Source organism: Oncorhynchus masou, unplaced genomic scaffold (assembly GCF_036934945.1).
Source record: "Oncorhynchus masou masou isolate Uvic2021 unplaced genomic scaffold, UVic_Omas_1.1 unplaced_scaffold_24___fragment_2___debris, whole genome shotgun sequence".
Classification (NCBI taxonomy): Eukaryota; Metazoa; Chordata; class Actinopteri; order Salmoniformes; family Salmonidae; genus Oncorhynchus; species Oncorhynchus masou.
In genome coordinates this window covers 64,515-82,424 of record NW_027016552.1, presented here as the reverse complement: position 1 = coordinate 82,424, position 17,910 = coordinate 64,515, and the positions used below count along the sequence as shown (strand labels likewise).

The following is a 17,910-nucleotide window of genomic DNA, read 5'->3' as shown; positions in this document are numbered from 1 at the left end:
GATTGTGGCTTGCACGATAGTGTGAAAAAGGTATTGGTGCCTGTAGGCAATAGGCATATATTGTGTGGGGAAAAAACAGGAAGAATTTTTTGTTAAAAAAAAAAATCCTTGTGTGTGTATGCCCACGCTCATTATGTGCCGCAGCTGTGTGTTTCTAAACTGTTTTCACTGTACGGTTTCAGACCAGAGAGGCAGTTACCAACAGAAGCAAGGCGGTTACAACCGAGATGTTTAAAATAATTGATTGAAATGCATGCTTGTCTGATTCTTCTAAGATAGCGACTGTGTGTGTCTTATTTCAGTTTGTATGTGAGAGACAGACATTTTTATTATATGTAGTCAAACGTGTTTTTTTCCCCTCACATGACGTGTCACAGCTGTGTGTGTGTGTGTGTGTGTGTGTGTGTGTGTGTGTGTGTGTGTGTGTGTAAACGGTTTTCATTGTACGTTTTCAGACGGTCAGAGGCGGCTACCAACAGAAGCAAGGAGGTTACAACAGAGGTGCTTATGAACTAATTTCTACTGCCTTTATTTTCTAAAGAATGTCTTTATTAAAAAAATTAAATGCTTAGAATATTTTTAAAGCCACTATGAGTGAGCTGCAGACCCCTCTTATCATTCTGTCGTGCCAGAGCCGCTGGACATGATTGTCACTAGTCTAGAACCATCAGGATGTGGTTGTGTTTAGGCGGTTTTCGAGAAACATTAGGATACTGTAAGTTAGAATTTCTAAGAACACAATGGGTTTACTGTTCCATAAATACTATAACTGTTTAAAAGAAAAATGTGTCTTTGGAAGAAAAAAAACAGCAATTAAATGTTTAATCCATTTTATTTAAGGATTGCTCTAGCTTAAACTATGAAACACAAAGAACATGTAATTGAACCCAGTAACAGCTTCTTGCTATGAGAAATATTTGACCGAAACCCGCATGCAAGATGTAAGGTCAATTGATGAAAGCGTAGCTGAACAACTACTCGATAAAAAAAAAAGTGTGAACAAGCACAAATGTATAGACATTATTAAACTGCACAAGTCATTTGTGGATTATAATTGGACACATCAGTTGTGGCCTCGCTGGTGCTTACAGTTTATGGTTGCGGTTGTTTTCAGATGGAGGCGGTTACCAACAGAGGCCAGGCGGTTACAACCGAGGTGCTTATGAACCATTTTATACCACCTTTATTTTCTTATGAATGTCTGAATTTGTCTTTCTTCTTAAAGCCACTGTCAGTGAGCTTACAGTCCCCTCTTTTCCCATTTCGCAATGCCCAAGCCTTGGACACTATTAATAGTAGTCTAGAATGGGATTTGACACCTATAAACAGAATTATCCTTTTAAGTGTACTAATTTCAGTTAATATATACCATCGTAAAAACATTGCATTGGTTGTGTTTGGGTAGGTCTAAAGAAACCGGTATTTCAAACATACTATCAACTTCATATTTACCCTAAACCCACATGCAAATGATGAATGCGTAACTAACCACCGCATAAGCACAAAAGTCGTTTTTAGAATATATTGGACACATTAGTTGTGGCCTGGCACATGCTTACCGTTTATGGTTGGTTTCAGACGGAGGCGGTTACCAACAGAGGCAAGGCAGTTACAACCGAGGTGCATATTAATTTATACCACCTTTATCCTCTAAATGTCTGAATTTTACTTCTGTTTTTTCTTAAATCCAGTCTGTGACCTGCAGTCCCCCTTATCATCCCTTCATGCCTGAAGCCCCTCTAAAAACGTCCGCCCAACATTTCATTCTCTGTCTTTCACTTCTGTTCTTCGCACAACTTGTTAGCATTAAACCACACATAGTACAATGTATTTGGAAAGTATTCAGACCCCTTGACTTTTTTCCACATTTGTTATGTTACAGCCTCGTTCTAAAATTGATTGCATTGTTTTTTTCTCTCATCATACTACACACAATACCACATAATGACAAAGCAAAAACAGGTTTTTAGAAATTTATCAAATATACCAAAAATAGATCTCATATTTTTTTTTTACGTAAGTATTCAGACCCTTTGCTATGAGACTCAATTGACCTCAGGTGCATCCTGTTTCCATTGATCATCCTTGATTTTTCTACAACTTGATTGGAGTCCACCTGTGGTAAATTCAATTGATTGGACATGATTTGGAAAGGCACACACCGGTCTACAGTGCAGTCGAATAGTGTTCAGACCTCTTGAATTTTTCCACATTTTGTTACGGTACAGCCTTATTCTACAAATTATTATTTTTTTTTTTCCCCCTCAATCTACACACAATACCACTTAATGATGAAGCAAAAACAGGTTTATAGAAATGTGAGCTAATTTATTACAAATGGATGACATTTACATAGGTATTCAGACCCTTTACTCAGTACTTTGTTGAAGCGCCTTTGGCAGCGATTACAGCCTTGACTCTACTTGGGTATGACACTACAAGGAGTTTCTCCCATTCTTCTCTGCAGATCCTCTCAAGCTCTGTCAGGTTGGATGGGGAGCATCGCTGCACAGCTATTTTCAGGTCTCTCCAGAGATGTTAGATTGGGTTCGGGTCTGAGCTCTAGTTGGGCCACTCAAGGACATTCAGAGACTTGTCCCGAAGCCACTCCTGCATTGTCTTGGCTGTATGAACCTTTGCACCACCTTAGTGCTCTCGAGCAGGTTTTCATCAAGTATCTCTCTGTAACTTGCTCAGCTAATCTTTCCCTCGATCCTGGATTAGTCTCCCTGCCACTGACAAACATTGCCACCACCATGCTTCACCGTAGGGATGGTACCAGGTTTCCGCCAGATGTGACGCTAGGTATTCAGGCCAAAGAGTTACATCTTGGTGTCATCAGACCAGATAATCTTGTTTCTCATGGTCTTTGGGTGACTTTTGGCAAATTCCAAGCGGGCTGTCTTCCCTTTAACTGAGAAGTGGCTTCCGTCTCACCACTCTACCATAAAGGCCTGATTGGTGGAGTGCTGCAGAGATGGTTGTCCTTCTGGAAGATTCTCCCACCTCCACAGAGGAACTCTGGAGCTCTGTCAAAGTGACCAACGGGTTATTCTTCATCTCCCGATTGCTCAGTTTGGCAGTGGCCGGCTCTAGGAAAAGTCTTGGCGGTTCCAAACTTCTTGCATTTAAGAATGTTTGAGGCTACTGTGTTCTTGGACCTTCAATGCTTGCAGACATTTTTGGTACCCTTCCCCAGATATGTGCCTTGACACAATCCTGTACCGGAGCTCTACGGACAATTCCTTCAACCTCATGGCTTGGTTTTTGCTCTGACATGCACTGCCAGTTGTTGGACCTTATACAGGCAAGTGTGTGTGCCTTTCCAAATCATGTCCAATCAATTTAATTTACCACAGGTGGACTCCAAGTTGTAGAAGCATCTCAAGGATAATCAATGAAAACAGGATGCACATGTGCTCAACTTTAAGTCTGATAGTAAAGGGTCTGAATATTTGTAACGTAACAATATATGGAAAAAGTCAAGTGATCTGAATACTTAACAAATACACTATTTATAAGGTCCAGCAATTGATTGCATTTCAGACCAAAAACCAAGCCATTAGGTCGAAGGAATTGTCCGTAGAGCTCCGAGACAGGATTGTGTTGAGGCATAGATCTGGGGAAAGGCACCCCTACGGTAAAGCATAGCTGTGGCAGCATCATGCTGTGGGGATTCTTTTCAGCGGCAGGGACTGGGAAACTAATCAGGATCGAGGGAAAGATGAACGGAGCAAAGTACAGAGCGAGATCCTTGATGGAAACCTGCTCAGGACCTCCGACTCGGGCGAAGGTTTACCTTCCAACATCACAACTATCCTAAGCACACAGCCAGCCAATGCAGGAGTGGATTCGGGAGAAATCTCTGAATGTCCTTAAGTGGCCCAGCCAGAGCCCGGACTTAAACCCGATCAAACATCTCTAAAGAGACCTGAAAAAAGCTGTGTAGCGACGCTCCCCATCCAACCTGACAGAGCTTGAGAAGATTTGTAGAGAAGAATGGGAGAAACTACCCAAATGCAGTTGTGCCAAGCTTGTAGCGTCATGCTGTAATCGCTGCCAAAGCTGCTTCAACAGATTACTGAGTAAAGGGTCTGAATAATGGTGTAAATGTAATTTGTTTTTATTTGTAATACATTTGCAAACATTTCTATAATCCTACCCAAGACGGCTCGAGACTATGATCTCTGCCAAATGTGCTCCAGCAATGTACTGAGGAAACAGTGTGAATACTTTTTTATATATATTTGCAAAAATTTCTAAACCTGTTTTTGCTTTGTCATTATGGGGTATTGTGCGTAGATTGAGGGGGGGAGAAAACAATTTAAACCATTTTAGAACAAGGCTGTAATGTAACAAAATGTCTCGTTTTACTTTTCTGTTCATATTTTCCTCATTTAATCATTCTTTTTTTTCTTTCTTTCTCCATCTTTGTTTCTCTTCACAGATGGAAACCGAGGCGGTGGTGGCTACCAGGGGCAGAACAGGGGGGGCTATCAGGGTGGTGGTGGTGGCGGCTACCAGGGTGGTGGTGGTGGTGGCGGCTACCAGGGTGGTGGTGGCAGTGGCGTCTACAGGGGAGGCTACAAGGGGGGCTACCAGAACCAGGACAGGAGAGACTACTGAGCCAGAGGAGCTGCCCTCGGAACCTGGTCCAACAGCCAGCCCGTCTTCATTCCAAAACAATATCATCTTGGGTTGTATCACTTGACATTGCAGCTCTACTACGCTTTTCTCCCTTTGTACAACATTGATCAGCTTTCAGTCTACATGACAGGCTTGAAAACCGTTGTACTTATTCAAGTCAGTTTCCCTATATATTTAAACTTTGTAGTATAATATCTGAATTGACTATGCTTTTTGTCGAGTGTGAATGTGTTTAGACTAATGGTGTTGAATAATTGTGTGTGACGAGATGAATGCAGTTGCAGTGTGTTTGGCAGTTGTATCAGGATCAGAGACATGTCAAGTAAAGTATTTTCAGTTGTAACCTCTGAAATAAACATTATTGAATCAATATATGGTTTTGTCTGATTCTTTAAGTCCATTAAAACATTGTTTTTTGGAGACGAATCAAAACATTGTTGCCCTCTAATGATAACTACAGCAAAATCAATCTGGCACCTGACACACATCTCTTATCCAGCGACACTAGACTAAAGCTGTACTCAGGAGAGCTAATGAGCTCTATGGGCATCTTTGAGACCGAATGTGTTATTCGGGGACACAAAAACAAGTTGCAATTTGAGATCATGAAAACCAGTCAACATCTTCTTTCAGGCTCTACATACAAACGCCTGGGACTGATGCAGTTTACCGTACCAAATTACCTGCACATTGTGGATCATGTCCAGCATGGACCCCTGTCCAAAGAACAACTACCCATCAGATATGACAATGTATTCAACAGGCCCGTTGAATTAGTACCTGGGGAGGTACTACACATTGAATTGGATGAGAGTGTAACTCCTGTCCAGTGTGCTCCGCGCTGTGTGCCCATTGCAATGAAAGTGGCTGTGAAGGCCCAGCTGGACAAGTATGAAGCCGATGTGACTGTGACTGAACCAACTGACTGGATCAGCAATATGGTCATAGTGAAAAAGTCAGAGAATCTGAGAGTCTGCATCGACCCAAAGCATCTGAACCAAGCACTATAACGCTCTCTCTACATCATGCCGGCACTGGAGGATGTCCTCTACAAGCTTCCCAAGACCAGGATTTTCACCTTAGTGGACACCCGAGATGCATTCCTGCAATGCAAAATGGCCAAAGAAAGCAGTTTCATGACTACCTTCTGGACCCCCTAGGGTCGGAAACGCTGGCTCAAGCTCCCGTTTGGTGTTTCCGTGGAGCCTGATGTATACCAACGGAAGCAGCACGAGTTACTGGCTGGGCTCAAGGGCATTGAACCCATCGCTGATGATGTCCTCATCACGACCTCGAGGTGAAGCTCCTGGCACTGATGGAGCACTGCCAATCAGTTAAGCTGCGCCTTGGCCTGAAAAAGATGCAGTTCAAAGTGAGACGTTCACTACCGTGGTCACATTCTCTCGGCTTAAGGCCAGACACAGACAAAGTCAGCGTGATCCTCGACATGCCAAACCTGTCTGATGTAAAAGGGGTGCACCGTCTCATCGGCTATGCAACTATCTTGCAAAGTTCATGCCACACATATCAGCAGTCTGTGAGCCTCTGCGCCGGCTGCTGGACAATGATACGGCATGGCACTGGCTACCCAAACACAAGGCCTTGGTGAAGGAGATTGAATCTCTGGCTTAATCCATGCCAGTGTTGTGCTACTACGACGTTACGAAGCCTGTCACAATCCAGAGCGACTCCAGCCAAAGTGGATTTGGATGTTGCCTTATGCAGAAAGGCTATCCCATTGTGTTTGCCTCGAGAGCACTCAACCCCACCGCAGCGCTCACCCCCATGGTCGAGAGCTGGTCACCTCTGAAACTGACCACAAAGCAATCGTTGCCATATTCAATAAACCTCTCCTCAACACACCCAAGAGGCTTCAAAGCATGCTCCTGACTCTGCAAAACTACAGCCTGAAGGTCGTCTATAAGCCAGGACCAGAGATGTACATCAGCGACACATTGGGAAGGGCAACAGCACAATATACAGGCAGAGGCACTGCCTATCAGCGGCATGCTATCTGTTTGCTATAGCAGGAACAACAAGATGTTCAACAGATCAATCAGTCAGACTGGGGCGGCAGGGTAGCCTAGTGGTTACTAGTAACTAGTAACCGGAAGGTTGCAAGTTCAAACCCAAAATAAGAATTTGTTCTTAACTGACTTGCCTAGTTAAATAAAGGTAAGATAAAAAATAAAATAAAAAGACTACTTAAACATCACAGATCAGCCCCGATCAGGCAAGACAAGGACAAACACCAACAGTCACTGAAATCCATGGTTCTCACAGGTTGGCCGTACCTGAAAGAGGATACCCCTTAGTGTGGGAATATACTGGACCTTTCGAGATGAGATCAGTGTGCATAATAACATCTTGTTCAGAGGTCAGAAGGTCATTCTCCCCAAATCACTATGTCCAGAGATGCTTACCTGCGCACACTCCAGTCACATTGGAGGTGACACATGCTACCACCAGGCACGCAAAATATACTGGCCAAACATGCATTGATCTGTCAGTTTCCTTAACTAATTCCCTATTTTTCACAATGACACAGTAATAAACAGCTTTAATGTTATAGGCTCCGCTCCTGCTGGCATTCTGTCCGGCTACCGCAAGAATTGGTCCCAAACCCAACAGCAGTCCCGCAATGTTATTTTAGCCATATGTGAAGCAGCTCACTTGCCAGCCATGGTCCCAGCAATGTTGTGCCCTATAGGCAATATCAAATGCGCAAAAATAACTTTAAAAATAGTTTAAAATAACAGAGATCCTCACATGGCCCTTACATTGTATTAATGGGCTATAACAGCCAATATGCTAGATGTAGTTTGACGAGAACAGTTGGAGAGACTTGCACTTTCTTTTGAGTGATTTGCATAGCCTACCTTTTAGGAGGCTGAGAAATATGGGTGATCAATATTTAGGCCTATTTCTAGGCAATGTAGTAAACTATAGCCTAATCATAGGCCTATTTAGTAGGTACATTTCCTTAGAAAGATAACTGTCCCATGCTTCTCCACATATGTATACATAGGCTATAGCCTTCTCTATTTAAGTAGACCACACGAGCACCTGATCTACTGAACAGAAAGCAGCAATATTGATGAGAGCAACACTTGCTACTACGTTTTAGTCCTATAGGACATAGCTTACCTTTTCGGAGAAGGTTTCATGCATGTTAACATCAGAAGCCTCCCCCCTAAGTTTGTTTTATTCACTGCTTTAGCACCGTCTGCCAACCCTGATGTCCTAGCCGTGTCTGAATCCTGACTTAGGAAGGCCGCCAAAAATTCTGAAATTTCCAACGACAACATTTTCCGCTAAGATAGAACTGCCAAAGAGGGTGGAGTTAGTCTGCAGAGTTCTGCCATGCTATCCAGGTCTGCACCCAAACAGATCGAGCATCTTCTTTTAAAATTTTAAAAATTTTGGAGCACAAACTCCAAAAAGTTCTGGGACACTGTAAAGTCCATGGAGAATAAGAGCACCTCCTCCCAGTTGTCCACTGCACTGAGGCAAGGAAACACTGTCACCACCGATTAATCTACAATAATAGAGAATTTCAATAAGCATTTTTCTACAGATTGCCATGCTTTCCACCTGGCTACCCCTACCCCGGTCAGCAGCACTGTGCCACTCACAGCAACTTGCCCAAGCCTCCCCATTTCTCCTTCACCCAAATCCAGATATTTGATGTTCTGAAAGAGATGGAAAATCTGGACCCCTACAAATCAGCTGGGCAAGACAATCTGGACCCGCTCTTAAATAATTTTCTGCTGCAATTGTTGCAACCCCTATTACTAGCCTGTTCAACCTCTCTTTCGTATCGTCTGAGATCCCTAAACATCCCCCTTTCATCCTACTCAAACTGTTACCAACCTATATCTATCCTACCCTGCTTTTCTAAAGTCTTTGAAAGCCAAGTTAACAAACAGATTACCGACCATTACCGTACCTTCTCCGCTATGCAATCTGGTTTCTGAGCTGGTCATGTGTGCACCTCAGCCATGCTCAAGGTCCTAAACGATATCATAACCGCCATCAATAAAAGACAATACTGTGCAGCCGTATTTATCGACCTGGCCAAGGGTTTGACTCTGTCAATCACCGCATTCTTATCAACAGACTCAACAGCCTTGGTTTCTCAAATACCCCTGGTTCACCAACTACTTCTCAGATAGAGTTCAGTGTGTCAAATCAGAGGGCCTGTTGTCCTGACCTCTGGCAGTCTCTATGGGGGTGCCACAATTCTCGGGCAGACTCTTTTCTCTGTATACATCAATGATGTCGCTCTTGCTGCTGGTGATTCTCTGATCCACCTCTACGCAGACGACACCATTCTGTATACTTCTGGCCCTTCTTTGAACATTGTGTTAACAAACCTCCAGACGATCTTCAATGCCATACAAACACTCCTTCCATGGCTTCCAACTGCTCTTAAATGCAAGTAAAACTAAATGCATGCTCTTCATCCGATTGCTGCCTTTGCTGCCATACTGGACCGCCTGTCTAGCATCACTAGATACTCTGGACAGTTCTAACTTAGAATATGTGGACCACGACAAATACCTAGGTGTCTGGTTAGACTGTAAACTCTCCTTCCAGACTCACATTAAGCATCTCCAATCCAAAAGTAAATCTAGAATCAGCTTCCTTTTTCGCAATAAAGCATCCTTCACTCGTGTTGCCAAACATACCCTCGTAAAACTGACTATCCTACCGATCCTTGACTTCGGCGATGTCATTTACAAAATAGCCGCCAACACTCTACTCAGCAAATTGGATATAGTCTATCACAATGCCATCCATTTTGTCACCAAAGCCCCATATACTACCCACCACTGCGACCTGTATGCTCTTGTTGGCTGACCCTAGCTTCATATTCATTGACAAACCCACTGGCTTCAGGTCATCTGTAAGTCTTTGCTAGGTAAAGCCCCGCCTCATCTCAGTTCACTGGTCACCATAGCAGCACCCACCCGTAGCACGCGTTCCAGCAGGTATATGTCACTGGTCATCCACAAAGCCTACTCCCCCTTTGGCTCCCTTTCCTTCCAGTTCTCTGCTGCCAATGACTGGAACGAATTGAAAAAATCCCTGAAGCTGGAGTCTGATATCTTTAAGCGTCAACTGTCAGAGCAGCTTACCGATCATTGCACCCGTACACAGCCCGTCTGTAAAGAGCCCACCCAACTTCCTCATCCCATATTGTTTTTTGTTTTTTTTGCTCCTTTGCACCCCAGTATCTCTACTTGCACATTCATCTTCTGCACATCTATCACTCCAGTGTTTAATTGCTAAATTGTAATTATTTCACCTCTTTTGCCTATTTATTGCCTTACCTCCCTAATCTTACTACATTTGCACACACTGTATATAGATTTTTCTATTGTGCTATTGACTGTACGTTTGTTTATCCCATGTATAACTCTGTGTTGTTGTTTGTGTCGCACTGCTTTGCTTTATCTTGGCCAGGTCGCAGTTGTAAATGAGAACTTGTTCTCAATTGGCCTACCTGGTTAAATAAAGGTGAAATAAAATGTCAAACTAAAAAAGACTTGGATACACTCCCAAGAGATGCGTTAAAGAAGTCAATGGAAAGCAGATGTTCCATTGACCAGATTGGCACATGTTCAACACATCTAATCTAACAAAGTGAATATTTGTCAAATCCGTCATGATATGTGCGTTTTAACATGCCCACTGTGCTTACTTAAATCCGATTTGGATATATTTGGCTGTTTTCACTGCATAACATGTAGAAGTTGTCCCTTTACAGTTTTAAAAGTGACTGCTAACTCCCATTAGTATAAACTCGCTAGCATACAGAAGTCGTTGAAGGTAGTCAGTCGTTTAACTGTAATGCAATTGATTGGTGAGGATGACATGAACATGTGTTTGGGTTGACATCCATACAATCATTAAACTCTGATGTTTACCTCAACATAGTATAAAATACACATAAATAATAGCCTAAATGTAGACTGGGGGGCAGTGAGGAGACCATCTTTCCCCCACGTTTCCATAGCAATTCCATTGTTTTGGTCAAGTTCAATTGACCGCTTTACTGCATCTGTGGCTGCCTAGGTATTGTGATGCAATAATTGCCATTGTATTTTCAAATGTTCTATCAACTGATGCTGGATTGCCATGGTAATGTAGAATGTTCATTCAAATTATGCTAACTGATATGGCTAATGCAATGGAATGGGTATGCGTTCTATGGAAAATAATCAACTACGTGTGTTCTACTAACCTTCCACGGAGTTGCGCTATTTTCAAGGGAACACATAGAGCCCCGAGTTGATTATCCCTGTCACACCATGGCGAAAATTTAACACATTTGCTGCTAACAATGTGTTCATTTGACAGTAGAAACGTGTTCAACATCATAGAAAATGAATGAATAAATCGGACTTAGTAGCTCTAACGCTGGCAATTTGACTGGTAAAGTCATGGGTACACTTGCAATGGCTGCCTGGTATTGTGATGCAATCATTTCCATGGTATTTTGTAATGTTCTGCTGGATTTCCATGGTAAAGTAGAATGAATATTCAAATTATGCTACCTGATGTTGATCATGCAATGGAATGTATTTTTTGTAATTTTCAGTTGACTCAACAGAACAGATTGAAGGGTACACTTCCTGCTTTTTCTTTCTGGCAATGAGTACACTCAACATGTCTATCAGTCCCAGTGGTGATTTTAGCATGTAAATCATGGGATACATGCCAGCAAAGCCACTACACAACACTGAACAATACATTAATTGCACTATCACGGTGACAAACGGTGCCCACAAACTGTTAGGGCCTATATAAACCTGTCCCAACACCTTGCCACTGCTACACGTGGCTATCAGCGGAGCCTTGTCTGGCAGCGAAACCGCTCATTCAGCCTCATTTACTGCCTTTTAGAAATACATAGCTGACGTGGCTGACTTGATTAAACAAATGTGGTTTCTAATGACAATTGAGATGGACAAACTATGTCATAAGGGGACGACAAATGGATGAGGCAATCCGTAATTTCGATTAAGACATTAATTAGCGAGCTAGGACGTCCGTAGTCAATATAACTATTTGTTCAGCACTTTTGAAATATACAGTGACGTAATTCAGAACATGGGCCGTTCTTAGTGTTCTCCCTGTACACCAAGTCAGAATCATAGGACAAATAAAGGGGGCATATAAGCAGACAATGAAAGCTATTACAATATTCATTGATTACATTTTTTCAAAAACAGGTTAAAGGCTACATGTGCACCACCAGAACAGTAGGCAAAATTAAGAGGTGAAAATATACCAAATTATTTGGGTGAGGGAAATGGGCTACTAACAGCTTACTACACAACATACACTTATTACTTTCTTAGATACACTATACATATCTCCCTGGCATATTAAATAATTTATGCAGCAGCATACAAGACATTTTTGGATTCACCTTGTTGTCATAACTATGCTTATGTGGGAACGGATACTTTTTCCATTGGGGAGAGGTTAGGCTTGTCTTCTTATGGGAATGTGTCTAACTATTTACATGTCCCCTCTGAGGTTGCCCTTATCTTGATTTAGTATATGGCCTAGGAGGCTCACTGCCTCCGTGAGCTTGTCCAGGAGAGGTTGTATTTGAGATGGGAGTATCTAAAATGACAATTGATATATACCATTGGATGACGTAATGTCTTGGTACTATGTAGTACCAAGAACGAGATAAGAGCTTCGTTTTAGGAGAGCAAACTGAACGATAATTTATAGCTAATGTTGTCTGGCTATGGGATGCTCCTCTGACTAGTAAATCTTCCTTTGTGTAATGTTCCTAAGATCTGTGTTATTTGTTATGTGAGTTGAGAGGTGTGTCTTGGCTATAAATGATACTAAGAACTGTTTTGTAGGCACTCTCAGAGAATTCATTTATAGACACTGAATTGATCTGAGAGTCACAGGGCTATGGTGAAGCTCATATAATTAAAGATGGACTTTATGATAACTCTGACTTGTGTGTGGTCTGCTCTCTCAAGGAAATTTCCACGACACAGGCTAATGATTGCTTTGCAATGCTTGCAGTTAGCCACTGATTCCTTCCAAAATGTGCGATTTCCAACTTCTTGTGTAATGTTTATGTCCAATGGCTGATGAGCACAGATACGTTTTATCTAAATGAATTCTAAATATGACAAGGATTTGCCAGTAGATTGTCGACTTGATTCATGACTGCTAAGATTTTGAAATTCCAATCAAAGCTACTGTAGATATAATGTGATTTGATGTTATTTTATCTGTGGCCAATGACCTTGAGCCTCTTTGGATGGGCACTTCTAATGTAACTCTATGGGCAGCACCCAAGGGGCTTGAATGTTCTAGCTCTACCCTTAGACTTGGCGGTGACGTAGTGTCCCCATGAGTGACAGAATACTGAGCCAATCACGGCGGAACACTCCGTATTTTCTGCTTGTTTTCCCCACCCCCACAGAAAGCCCTGAGCTAGGCTAAAACACCTGCATTTTGTAGCTGCCTTAAACAAGAAAACAAAAGAGACCATGTTTGTATGAGGCTTTATTAATTCAATGATATATTGTTTTTTTTTACATTGTTTGCAAACTGATATGTTACACATATTAATGTCATAATAACATGCAAAACAGTCAAGTCCACCCCAAGAAATCTGTTTTGAGCCCCACATTTTTAGGACTCTGAACGATGGGTCGCCACTGGTCAGTCCACCCATTATGACATCATTATTTGACTGGAGACACCCTTTCTATTAATTTTATTTCTATGTTCAACATCCACTGAAGCAGCTAGCAAGTTTACTAGATATATACAGTAGTTGCCTTGGTAACCAAACCATCAGTCCTAACTTGCTATTATGAAAATCGAATTCAACAGTGCGAATAATGTTTTTAATTAGACTTTCGCTTTCAAATGCAGCTTTAACATAGAACATGTAAGAATGAACTATAGTCATTGAATTCTACAATGCTGATATAGCGTGCGTTAGAGGGAAACAATGCATGCTCAAGAATGCCCTTCAGTCTCCTCCTTGCTGTGTAAATAGGAGACCGAATGCGATCGGACCACCATCTAATTGGCCTCCATATAACTCTTACAGAATATCCACCTGGACGGGGATATTGGACATTTAATCAAAGCCTATTGGATGACAATTTGTTCTTAACTAAGACAAAATCATTCACAATTTACTTTTTTTGTACAACATAGGTACAGTAGATCCCCTTATTGTATGGGACACTTTCAAATGTACTTTTAGAGGCCATTCAATACAATACTCATCATTAATACAAAAGCAGTTTAGGTCTAAAGAGATTACACTAATAAAGTAAATAGAGGAAGTAACAGCGCAGGTAGATGGTAATGTAAACTGTACAATAGAGGCACAAAATTGGTTAGAGGAAAAACAAAAAGAATTGGAGGTACTTATTCAAGAATGATCAAGTGTAATGTATTACAAAAATAAAGTGAAAAGGTTGGAAAAATGTTCTTGAATCTTAAACATAGGAATGTAACCAAAAATAATTTATCCATGATTCACCAAGTTATATTTTGAAAGAGGAATCAAAATATTTTAAGCATATGTTTTCTTTTCAGTCTCCTCCATGTCCATTGAATGATGTTAACTGTAAGGATTTATTTCCTAATTATAATGTAAAATTAACACATTTACAGACAGACCTGTGTGAAGGTCAACATACAGAAGAGGAACTTTTTGAGGCAATAAAATATTTTCAGTATGGAAAAACACCAGGGCTTGACGGTATACCAGTAGAGGTATATCAGACCTTTTTTGATGTACTCAAAGATCCATTATTAGCATGTTTTAATTACTCTTATAAAAATGTAGACTTTCAGATACTCAACAAGAAGGTTTGATTTCATTACTACTAAAACAGGACCTAGGTGGCAATTATAAAGATCCAGTCAATTTAAAAAAAACTGGAGGCCTCTAACACTTCAATGTTGTGATGCAAAAATCCTGGCGAAATGCATAACACATAGAATAAAAAAAGTTATACCAAATACTGTTCATCCTGATCAGACAGGTTTTTTACATGGACTATATATTAGAGATAATATACAACAATTACTTGAACAGTATGAAACATCGAAGATACCAGGCCTGGTCTTCATAGCAGATTTCGAAAAGGCATTTGATAAAACACGACTAGAATTTATATACAGTGCCTTGCGAAAGTATTCGGCCCCCTTGAACTTTGCGACCTTTTGCCACATTTCAGGCTTCAAACATAAAGATATAAAACTGTATTTTTTTGTGAAGAATCAACAACAAGTGCGACACAATCATGAAGTGGAACAACATTTATTGGATATTTCAAACTTTTTTAACAAATCAAAAACTGAAATTGGGCGTGCAAAATTATTCAGCCCCTTTACTTTCAGTGCAGCAAACTCTCTCCAGAAGTTCAGTGAGGATTTCTGAATGATCCAATGTTGACCTAAATGACTAATGATGATAAATACAATCCACCTGTGTGTAATCAAGTCTCCGTATAAATGCACCTGCACTGTGATAGTCTCAGAGGTCCGTTAAAAGTGCAGAGAGCATCATGAAGAACAAGGAACACACCAGGCAAGTCCGAGATACTGTTGTGAAGAAGTTTAAAGCCGGATTTGGATACAAAAAGATTTCCCAAGCTTTAAACATCCCAAGGAGCACTGTGCAAGCGATAATATTGAAATGGAAGGAGTATCAGACCACTGCAAATCTACCAAGACCTGGCCGTCCCTCTAAACTTTCAGCTCATACAAGGAGAAGACTGATCAGAGATGCAGCGAAGAGGCCCATGATCACTCTGGATGAACTGCAGAGATCTACAGCTGAGGTGGGAGACTCTGTCCATAGGACAACAATCCGTCGTATATTGCACAAATCTGACCTTTATGGAAGAGTGGCAAGAAGAAAGCCATTTCTTAAAGATATCCATAAAAAGTGTCATTTAAAGTTTGCCACAAGCCACCTGGGAGACACACCAAACATGTGGAAGAAGGTGTTCTGGTCAGATGAAACCAAAATTGAACTTTTTGGCAACAATGCAAAACGTTATGTTTGGCGTAAAAGCAACACAGCTCATCACCCTGAACACACCATACCCACTGTCAAACATGGTGGTGGCAGCATCATGGTTTGGGCCTGCTTTTCTTCAGCAGGGACAGGGAAAATGGTTAAAATTGATGGGAAGATGGATGGAGCCAAATACAGGACCATTCTGGAAGAAAACCTGATGGAGTCTGCAAAAGACCTGAGACTGGGACGGAGATTTGTCTTCCAACAAGACAATGATCCAAAACATAAAGAAAAATCTACAATGGAATGGTTCAAAAATAAACATATCCAGGTGTTAGAATGGCCAAGTCAAAGTCCAGACCTGAATCCAATCGAATCTGTGGAAAGAACTGAAAACTGCTGTTCACAAATGCTCTCCATCCAACCTCACTGAGCTCGAGCTGTTTTGCAAGGAGGAATGGGAAAACATTTCAGTCTCTCGATGTGCAAAACTGATAGAGACATACCCCAAGCGACTTACAGCTGTAATCGCAGCAAAAGGTGGCGCTACAAAGTATTAACTTAAAGGGGCTGGATAATTTTGCACGCCCAATTTTTCAGTTTTTGATTTGTTAAAAAAGTTTGAAATATCCAATAAATGTCGTTCCACTTCATGATTGTGTCCTGAAGCCTGAAATGTGGCAAAAGGTCGCAAAGTTCAAGGGGGCCGAATACTTTCGCAAGGCACTGTATAAATGGATGACTTTAATTTTGGTGAATCTCTTATACAATGGGTTAAAGTTATGTACAGCAACCCCAGATGTAAAATAGAAAATAATGGTTACTTCTCAGAAAGTATTGAGCTTTTAAGAGGAGTTAAACAAGGCTGCCCATTTTCTCTATATCTATTTATTATGACAATTGAAATGCTAGCTATTAAAATTAGATCCAACAAGAACATCAAGGGGTTAGACATCAAGGGGATAAAAACAAAAGTGTCAATGTATGCCAATAACTCTAGTGTTTTTTCTTAAGTCTGCAATCTGCATCCCTGCACAGTCTTATTGAGATCCTCTCTGGATTAAAACCTAATTATGACAAGAGTACCATATTACGTATTGGATCGTTCAAAAAATTGGGTTTACACTACCTTGTAGTTTACGAATAAAATGGGCGAATTGTGAAGTAGACATTCTTGGTATTCACATCTCAAAAAATATAAATGAACTTACCACAATTTCAATAAAGTTATCAAAAATAGATAAGATTCTGCAACCATGGAGAGGTAAATACTTGTCTATTTATGGAAAAATCACAATTTACTTACTAATGGCACTGCCTACTCCAGATGACTCTTTTATAAATCATATGAGGGAAAAAAAATCATTTTATTTAGAATGATAAGCCAGAAAAAAATTAAATGTGCCTATTTCTATATTGAATATGAGTTTGGGGGCAAAAATTATTAAATATTAAAGCTTTAAACATCTCACTAAAAGCTTCACTCATATATAAGTTACACTTAAATGGTTCTCCAGTAGATTATTTAAAGGCTCATCCTTTGTTACAAAATTGCCTTTTTGCCTTCATACAGATTACAATTTCTCATATCCGACTAATTGAAAATTAGATTTGGTTTAAGTATCACCCTTTCTTAAACAAGCCATACAAAGCTGGTTACAATATGTTTCATCCTCCAGAAAAGATAGAACAAGTATTGCAACAAATGTTATGGTTAAACACAAATATACGGATAAATAACAAAGCATTCTTTATGGGTTTATTTTATTGTATTATATTTATTAATGATATTATGAATAGAAATGGAGGAGTTATGTCGCATATGCTGTTATTGAAAACATACGGGAATATCTGCTCAATACAAATTTACAACCAACTGATTGCAGCACTACCACAAAAATTAAAGCGTCAAGTGGAAAAGGGAGAAGGTAGGGAACTTGTTTGCCTGCCATATATTAAAGATACAAATTGGTTGAAAGGAACTGGCAAAAATAGAAAAATATACCAGTTTCATCTGAGGACAAAAATGTTGACAGCTGCGCCCAAGAGGTTGCAAAATAAATAGGAGGAGATTTTCGATGTACCAATTCCATGGCTTATGAACTGGTACAAAAAACTACACGTGATTCAACACTTAGTTTTTCAATTTTAATTATTATATAAAATTCTTGCCAACAGAACGCTATATATATGGGACATACAACAATCTCAGCCCTGCAGAT

The 17,910-nt window shown here is 40.6% G+C and overlaps 1 long non-coding RNA gene across 1 annotated transcript; it reads left to right on the top strand.

Moving 5' to 3' along the window:
- Positions 1–453: 453 nt before the first annotated feature.
- LOC135538791 (uncharacterized) lies at positions 454–4,479 on the top strand. Its single transcript, XR_010455487.1, has 4 exons — positions 454–501; positions 1,115–1,156; positions 1,579–1,620; positions 4,448–4,479. It is a non-coding gene; the product is annotated as an uncharacterized LOC135538791 (long non-coding RNA).
- The last annotated feature ends 13,431 nt before the right edge of the window (positions 4,480–17,910 follow it).